General features: G+C 44.6%; 2 long non-coding RNA genes across 8 annotated transcripts in view; one reads left to right on the top strand and one right to left on the bottom strand.

Annotated features, from left to right (window-relative positions):
• The window catches only part of LOC135095317 (uncharacterized), a 92,626-nt gene that overhangs the window by 78,593 nt on the left and 6,533 nt on the right, over window positions 1-7,500 (bottom strand). For all 7 annotated transcript variants that reach the window (XR_010264267.1, XR_010264270.1, XR_010264268.1 and 4 more), the window contains exon 2: window positions 2,400-2,463. This is a non-coding gene — a long non-coding RNA (uncharacterized LOC135095317). The remainder of the gene's footprint in view (window positions 1-2,399; window positions 2,464-7,500) is intronic.
• The window catches only part of LOC135095318 (uncharacterized), a 33,287-nt gene that overhangs the window by 18,404 nt on the left and 7,383 nt on the right, over window positions 1-7,500 (top strand). The gene's annotated exons all lie outside the window — the stretch shown is intronic.

Below are 7,500 nucleotides of genomic sequence, written 5' to 3' on the forward strand. Positions count from 1 at the left end.
CTCTCTCTCTCTTTCTCTCTCTCTCTCTCTCTCTCTCTCTCTCTCTCTCTCTCTCTCTCTCTCTCTCTCTCTCTCTCTCTCTCTCTCTCTCTCTCTCTCTCTCTCTCTCTCTCACACACACACACACACACACACACACACACTTTTCCACTCCGCTTCGCCTACAACGAAACATCCCCACATACCGGAGGAACTGCACACAAAGAAGTAAAAATGGAACCAATTAATACAATATTTTATATGAGAGGAAAACAAGTACATCACAAACTGACGCACATACTCAAGGACGCCACGTACATAAACACAACTCCAGCAGAAGAAAATGAACATCGCCTCTTCAGGAAACCAGTAAACACATTTCGAAAAGCCTTACCTGAACCAATATATGAATAATACAACTGTTGTACTATTATTTTAGTAAACTAAATGAACTGAAACACCTGTGACGCAGACAAGACGGCATTTCTGTCATATTTCATTCTCATACTTCTGTCACTGTTCTTCACCCAACCTCTACTACTTCTTCTTTCAACCCCACTGTCTATCCCTCATTATCTGATTTGATCCCTCTTGTCTCACCAGCCACGCACATACATCAATAGCCTAAACAGATGTGTAGAAGCCTTACAAAGGACTCCACCACCACCACCACTTCCTCCTCCTCCTCCTCTTCCTCCTCTTCGCTTAACCCACATGGCGTCTGTGTGGAGCAATTACTGAATGGAAGAAAGTAGGTGAGAAGCGAAATAATGCAGAGCTGAAGGAGGGAAGTGGAGCAGGAGGTGGAAGAGGTGTAGTGGGTGCAGAGAGAACAGAATGCAAGATATGAGCGCACAAGAGGAAAGAACGAGGGGGAAGAAGAGGGGAAAGAAGGGAAGAGTGAGAGTGGTAGAGGGTAATAGGAGGAAGGAGTGTAAAGCAAGGAAAGGAGTAAAAGAATGTAGAGGAAAGAAGAGAGGAAGGAAGCAATAAGGTGAAAAAGAGGGAATATATAGTGTGAGACTGGGCAAGAGAAACGAATGAAAGGGTGCAAGAGAGAGAAAGGTGCAGGAGAAAGGAAGGAAAGCGAAGGAGTGTGGAGGAGGGAAGGAAGGCGCGAATGGGGAGAGGAAAACAAGAATGAATGAATGTAAGGAAAAGGAAGGAAGGAATTGCAGTGAAGAAAGAAAGAAAGAGGGAAGGAGAGAATCGATGAGAGAAAGGAAAATAATGAATAACAATGGATGTGTAAAAGGGAAAGAGGCATTGAGTGGAAGCAAAAACGTGTTGATTATGAAAAGGAAGAAGGAAAAGAATGATAGTGAATGAAAAAGGGGAAAAAAAGGGGAGAATCCACGTGAATAAATTGGGCAGAAAGAAGGAGTAATTGGAAAATGGAAGAAGAGGAAGTACGAGTAGTAGGAAAAAGAAGAGATAAAAACAAAAAAAAGCACAGTAGCGATTTGTTACGAAAGAGGAAATACGAAAGAGGAAATAAAGTAGAGAAAAAACTATATAAATCCGATCACAATTCAGACTTAATTTCCTGCACGAGTTTGTTTTGTACTTTGTGTTGTGGTGGTGGTGGTGGTGGTGGTGGTACAGGTGTTAACGGCTGTGGTTGTGTTGCTGTTGTGTTGGGGCTGTGGTGGTGGTGAACCAGATGGTGTGGAGCTGGGGTTGTTGTTGTTGCTGTTGTTGCTGTTATCGATTTTTATATTGTTTTACAGAGAGAGAGAGAGAGAGAGAGAGAGAGAGAGAGAGAGAGAGAGAGAGAGAGAGAGAGAGAGAGAGAATGTTAAAGGAAACCTGGTGTGTCGTGGCGTTGACCACACTGAAAGGCAGGCATCTACTCGTAACTAGGAGTAGCCGGAGATTGTAGGAAGCCATGCCACGTAACAAGGAACATAATATACCATTTTGTCTCAATCCTTATTTATATTTCCAGTTCACATTACCCACATCAGTGCACTACACATTCTCGATCCATTGGGCATATTTGTTGCTCCAGTCCGGCACTACAATCAGACTTGTAATTAGAACCAGTGGAGTTGGCACCCCACTTTCCACACAATCAGCTACACTGCCCCCACGTTGGCACCACTCAGCCCGACTCGTCCACCTGGCAACCTAACGCCGTTGGCTGCTAACTCCTGCAACCATACACCAACATAACTATTCTTACACAACCCTCACTATGCATCGCCCGATAATGGACAGTTGTTACCTAGCCCAACAATCACAATTCACTTTGTTCTCCCTGATAAGGAACATTATTTATAGAACCCGTTAAACACACAATGAATACTTAACACTTAAGTGTAGTTATCAATGCCTCTGAATAACACCTTATCCAATTGTGTGCAATAGAAAACACAGTGAAAACAATTACCAGGAAAGAAAAGAGTAAGTGTACTCACCTCAAGAGTGCAGGTGTGTAGACTCTGGGAGACGGGAGGAAGCAAGGCGTGAGGTGGGAGGTGCCTGTGGGGAGAGACACACTGTGCTTCATGTTCTTACATTTATACTCCACAAGCACAAATCTGTACCTGTGTACATCTATCTATTTGTATCTATCTGAATAAACACACACACACAGAGAGAGAGAGAGAGAGAGAGAGAGAGAGAGAGAGAGAGAGAGAGAGAGAGAGAGAGAGAGAGAGAGAGAGAGAGAGAGAGAGAGAGAGAGAGAGAGAGAGAGAGAGAGAGAGAGAGAGAGAGAGAGAGAGAGAGAGAGAGAGAGAGAGAGAGAGAGAGAGAGAGAGAGAGAGAGAGAGAGAGAGAGAGAGAGAGAGAGAGAGAGAGAGAGAGAGAGAGAGAGAGAGAGAGAGAGAGAGAGAGAGAGAGAGAGAGAGAGAGAGAGAGAGAGAGAGTCATCCAAAAATGTACTCCTTGTTTGACTCGCTATAATTAACTGATATTTTATTTTTTTTCAAAAGCAGTTGGCCAAAATAATAATATCAGAAGTAAGACAAAACTTTGAAGAAAGAACATCTGTCATAAAGTGTTACTGGAGGCACGAAAATGTCAAAGAAGTGCAAAGACAATTCAGAAGACACTTTGACAGGGATCCACCCAGGTGACGCACCATTGCTCGCATCACAGCTAAGTTTGTACCAGATGGAACTGTTCACGACCTCCATAAGCAGGCGTGTGTAGTAGTAGTAGTAGTAATTGTAGTAGTAGTAGTAGTAGTAGTAGTGGTTGTAGTGGTATTAGTGGTGGTAGTAATACTAGTGGTAGCAGTAATAGAAGTAAGGAGAGTAAAAGCCTTTGTGAGAGGAAAAAAGTAGTAGTGGCAGTAATAGTAGTAGTAGTGGTAGAGGCAATATTTGCGATTTGTTACTACTACTACTACTACTACTACTACTATTACTACTACTACTGCTACTACTACAACTACTACTACTACTACCTCTAGAACTATTACTACTACTGCTGCTAATAATACTATGTGAATATTAATAGTAATGCCTTGAAAATTGTTGCAAAAACAGCTGCAGTAGTAGTATTTAAATTAGTAAAAGCAGTAGTAATAATAGTGGTAATAATAGTAGTAGTAGTAGTTTTTGTTGTTATATTGTTACTATAATTGTTATCAATATCACACACACACAGTAGTAGTAGTAGTAGTAGTAGTAATAGTAGTTATAGTAGTAGTAAGAGTAGAAGCAATAGTAGTTTTAATAATTTAGTTTAATTTAATTATTTGATTAATTTTATTTATTTATTTATCTATTTTATTTTATTTATCTATTTATTTATTTATTTATTTTTTGGGTAGATATATGGTGTTTTTTGGTGGATATGAGTGTGTTCGTTGGTTGAACAAGTCCCTGTATATCAAGTAGACCTTTGTGTGTCGCTCAAGTACCGAAAGGCCTGGAAACACTGAGCCAAAGGGACGCCGCTCAGTCTGCAGCTAGTGTGGCGGCGTATCTTGTATGGTGCGCGTGTGTATCGCATTGTGTTCCTCCTCAAAGACTTAGTGGTGGTCAAGATAACCAGGATTGGCCAAGCCCTCCCTGAAGTGTGCTACCAGTAGTGTACCAGGTGTGTTGAGTAGCCGCCAGGTGTACAGCCATACGTGTGTTGTGTACATGTGCATGTTGTGTACAGAAAGACCTCCTGCTGGTGTTTTGTTAGTCCCATCATGCCTCTGGCCCGGGAAACTACACTTGCCCCTCTTCTCAGAGACGCCATCTTGTTGTGTCAGTCCGAGACGCCTCCTTCCCCCCACCTCTCTCCCCACCACCCGCCAGCCACTCCTTCTCACTTCCGCCAGCATTTCTGGCCGCCCAATAGCCAGCAGCCCCTTCACGGCCACTACCTGCCAGCACGCCTTCCTGTCCTTATCTCCTCCCACTCCCTCCCCCCTACCCTCAACCCACTCCTTCCTAAGCCCATTTCGCCACCCACTCCTGCCAGGCCCCTACCAGCAACCCACTCCTTCCAGCTCCCAGCCTGCCAGCCGCCCCTTCCCGCCCCCCACCCACCATCCACTCCTTCCGGCCCCCACCCGCCTCAAGCTCCTTTCCCCTTTCAGCCAGCCACACACGAGGTGCTCTCCTCGCTCCCTCCCCCCACTCATGACGTCACGGACGGCGGTGACAGTGACTGGCTGGTGTGAACCGCACCTCACACTCGCTCTACCTAAATACTGCTACTACTACTGCTACTGCTGCTACCACTGCTGTTACTATTACTACTGTTACTTCTACTGCTACTATTACTACTACTACAATTACTAGTGCTACTACAATTATGTTACTACTATTACTGCTACTGCTGCCACTACTGGTGCTACTACTACTAATAATAATAATACCTCCACCCCATGTTTATTGATGTGTCAATTAGGGGCTCCATTACTTGGAGGTCATTAGCCCCAGCTCCCGCTAATGACTGTGGCATCCAACCATATCTAATACTCTATAATATAAATATTAGTTGTTAACTATAAATTTATTCTACCTCTACTCTATCTACTCTTATGCCACTCTCCACCACTGTAGCCTCCTACTGCTGCTACTACTACTACTACTACTACTGCTACTACTATTACAACTACTACAATTCTGTTACTACTACTACTACTACTACTACTACTACTACTACTACTACTACTACTATTACAACTACTGCTACTACTACTACTACTACTACTACTACTACTAATACTACTACCTACTACTACTATAATTACTACTGCTACTACGCTTACTTATGTTACTACTACTACTATTACTACTATTACTACTACTACTACTACTACTACTACTACTACTACTACTACTACTACTGCTACTACTACTACTCGTTCTACTTCTACTACCGCTACTAATACTGATATTAGCTCTACTACTACTACTACTACTACTACTACTACTACTACTACTACAAAGAATAATACCTCCACCCCATGTTTATTGATATGTCAATTAGGGGCTCCATTACTTGGAGGTCATTAGCCCCAGCTCCCGCTAATGACTGTGGCATCCAACCATATCTAATACTCTATAATATACACATTAGTTGTTAACTATAAATTCATTCTACCTCTACTCTATCTACTCTTATGCCACTCTCCACCACTGTAGCCTCGCAGTCGAGGCCTCCTAAGTCTGCAGGTATGGGAGTGGAATGCCTTGTCCCCCTGAGACACAGGAGGGCAGATCTGAGGAGGGAGAATGAGAGACGGCACCTCATCCATGCGACGACATGGCTCCTTGGCTGGTGCTTCTTTTCTGCCATTAGGTCGGCTAGTCTTGAGTAGAAGCACTGAGCCTTGGAGCCCATCCCGCCAGATGTGGTGAAGACCAGAGGTGTGAAGCTGCCCTGGTCAACGTGTTGGATTCTCTCCCCATATGCTCGGATCTTCTCCTGCTCATTCTTGCGGTGGGCGGCCTCCAGGGAGAGTTCGTGGTGACAGGCGGCCATCGGGTCAAAGATCCGTATGTCCATGAATGCTTTCTGTCCCCTTGTCCAGAACCCTCGTGCACTGACGTCGACTCGAGCCTCGTTGGTGGTGTTGGCTGTTCTGTAGCGCAGGTGCTCGCCGTCTAGCGGCAGGAGGGTCGGTTCAGTGGAGACATCGTGGCACACCTCCCTGAGCATGCTGGCGGTCAGATCTCTCACCTCATCGTGCCTGATACATACGAATCCCCCCTTTTTGCACGTCATGGTGTGGTTGACGTCATTGGGGGAGCCACACACACAAGTACTGGGGAGTCCTTCCATCGGCCAGCCGTACCTCAGAGCAATGGCGTCGACAAATTCTTGTTTGTTGAGGCTGAAGCCCTTCGCTCTGATGGGCAGTGACGTTAGCCAGTTAGAGGCTCCCGTTTCCTGTGCAGTGAGGATTTTTCTCACTGTGGTTGCAGGCAGGATGTTTATCAGGTCTTCAAGACAGTTTCGTTGATGTTGTTGCCTATCTCTAGATATAATTCGTCCTTGCTCAGTGACTGCACTTTGGGCTATTTCACCATGTGCGTCCTGAGCAATGATCTTCTCTGTGAGGGACCTGGTGAGCTTGAGGGAGTTGAGGTTCTCCACAGTCGCCAACTTCTCAGGGGAGGTGATTCCCATCCCGCCCAGTCTTGGTGGAAGTTCGAGCAGCGCCCTTTCCCCATCTCCGATGGTGTGGTATCTCAGTAACGCTGGGAGGAAGGTGTTCCTTATCGAGACCTCCAGTGGTGCAAGGAGAGGGCTGATGCCTGGGATGGTGCGCATGGCGAATCTCCATCGGTGCTGCAAGCCGTGGGTGTAGGCAGAGTAGGCTGCATGAGGCTCAGTCCTGGCCATGTCAGACAGGACTTCCACCTCATGTATCCACTCCTTCACCTTTTCTCCTATGTACTCCTTCTTGAACTCCTCTGTTCCGATGACAGCACTACTACTACTATTACGATTACTGTTACTACTATTACTTCTATTAGTATTACTATGACTATTATTATTACGACTACTTTTAGTACAAAAATGAATACTACTACTATTACTACTACTACAATAATTATTATTTCGAGTACTCATACTACTACTACTACTACTACTACTACTACTACTACAACTACTACTACTGTTGCTACTACTACTACTACAACTACTACTTCCTTGCAAGCCTCCCTGTCCGCTTTACCGTCATTCCTTGATTCATATTTTTTATTATTTATATTGTTATTAGTGTGTGTGTGTGTGTGTGTGTGTGTGTGTGTGTGTGTGTGTGTGTGTGTGTGTGTGTGTGTGTGTGTGTGTGTGCAGGATTACAGATAAAAATATTATTCATGGACACAGTAATTTATTCGTGGAAATAACAAACAAAAAATCTTACAGTGCACTATTCTCTCTCTCTCTCTCTCTCTCTCTCTCTCTCTCTCTCTCTCTCTCTCTCTCTCTCTCTCTCTCTTGTCAGTCAGTCAGCTGTTTTCAAGGTCGCTGGGCCTCGCTCCCCTCCTGCCTGTCTTGTATGATGCCACGTAGCATTTTACAGGAGTACTTTTAATCACCGCAGTAATGTTC

The sequence above is a fragment of the Scylla paramamosain genome, chromosome 48 (genome assembly GCF_035594125.1).
Source record: "Scylla paramamosain isolate STU-SP2022 chromosome 48, ASM3559412v1, whole genome shotgun sequence".
Lineage (NCBI taxonomy): Eukaryota > Metazoa > Arthropoda > Malacostraca > Decapoda > Portunidae > Scylla > Scylla paramamosain.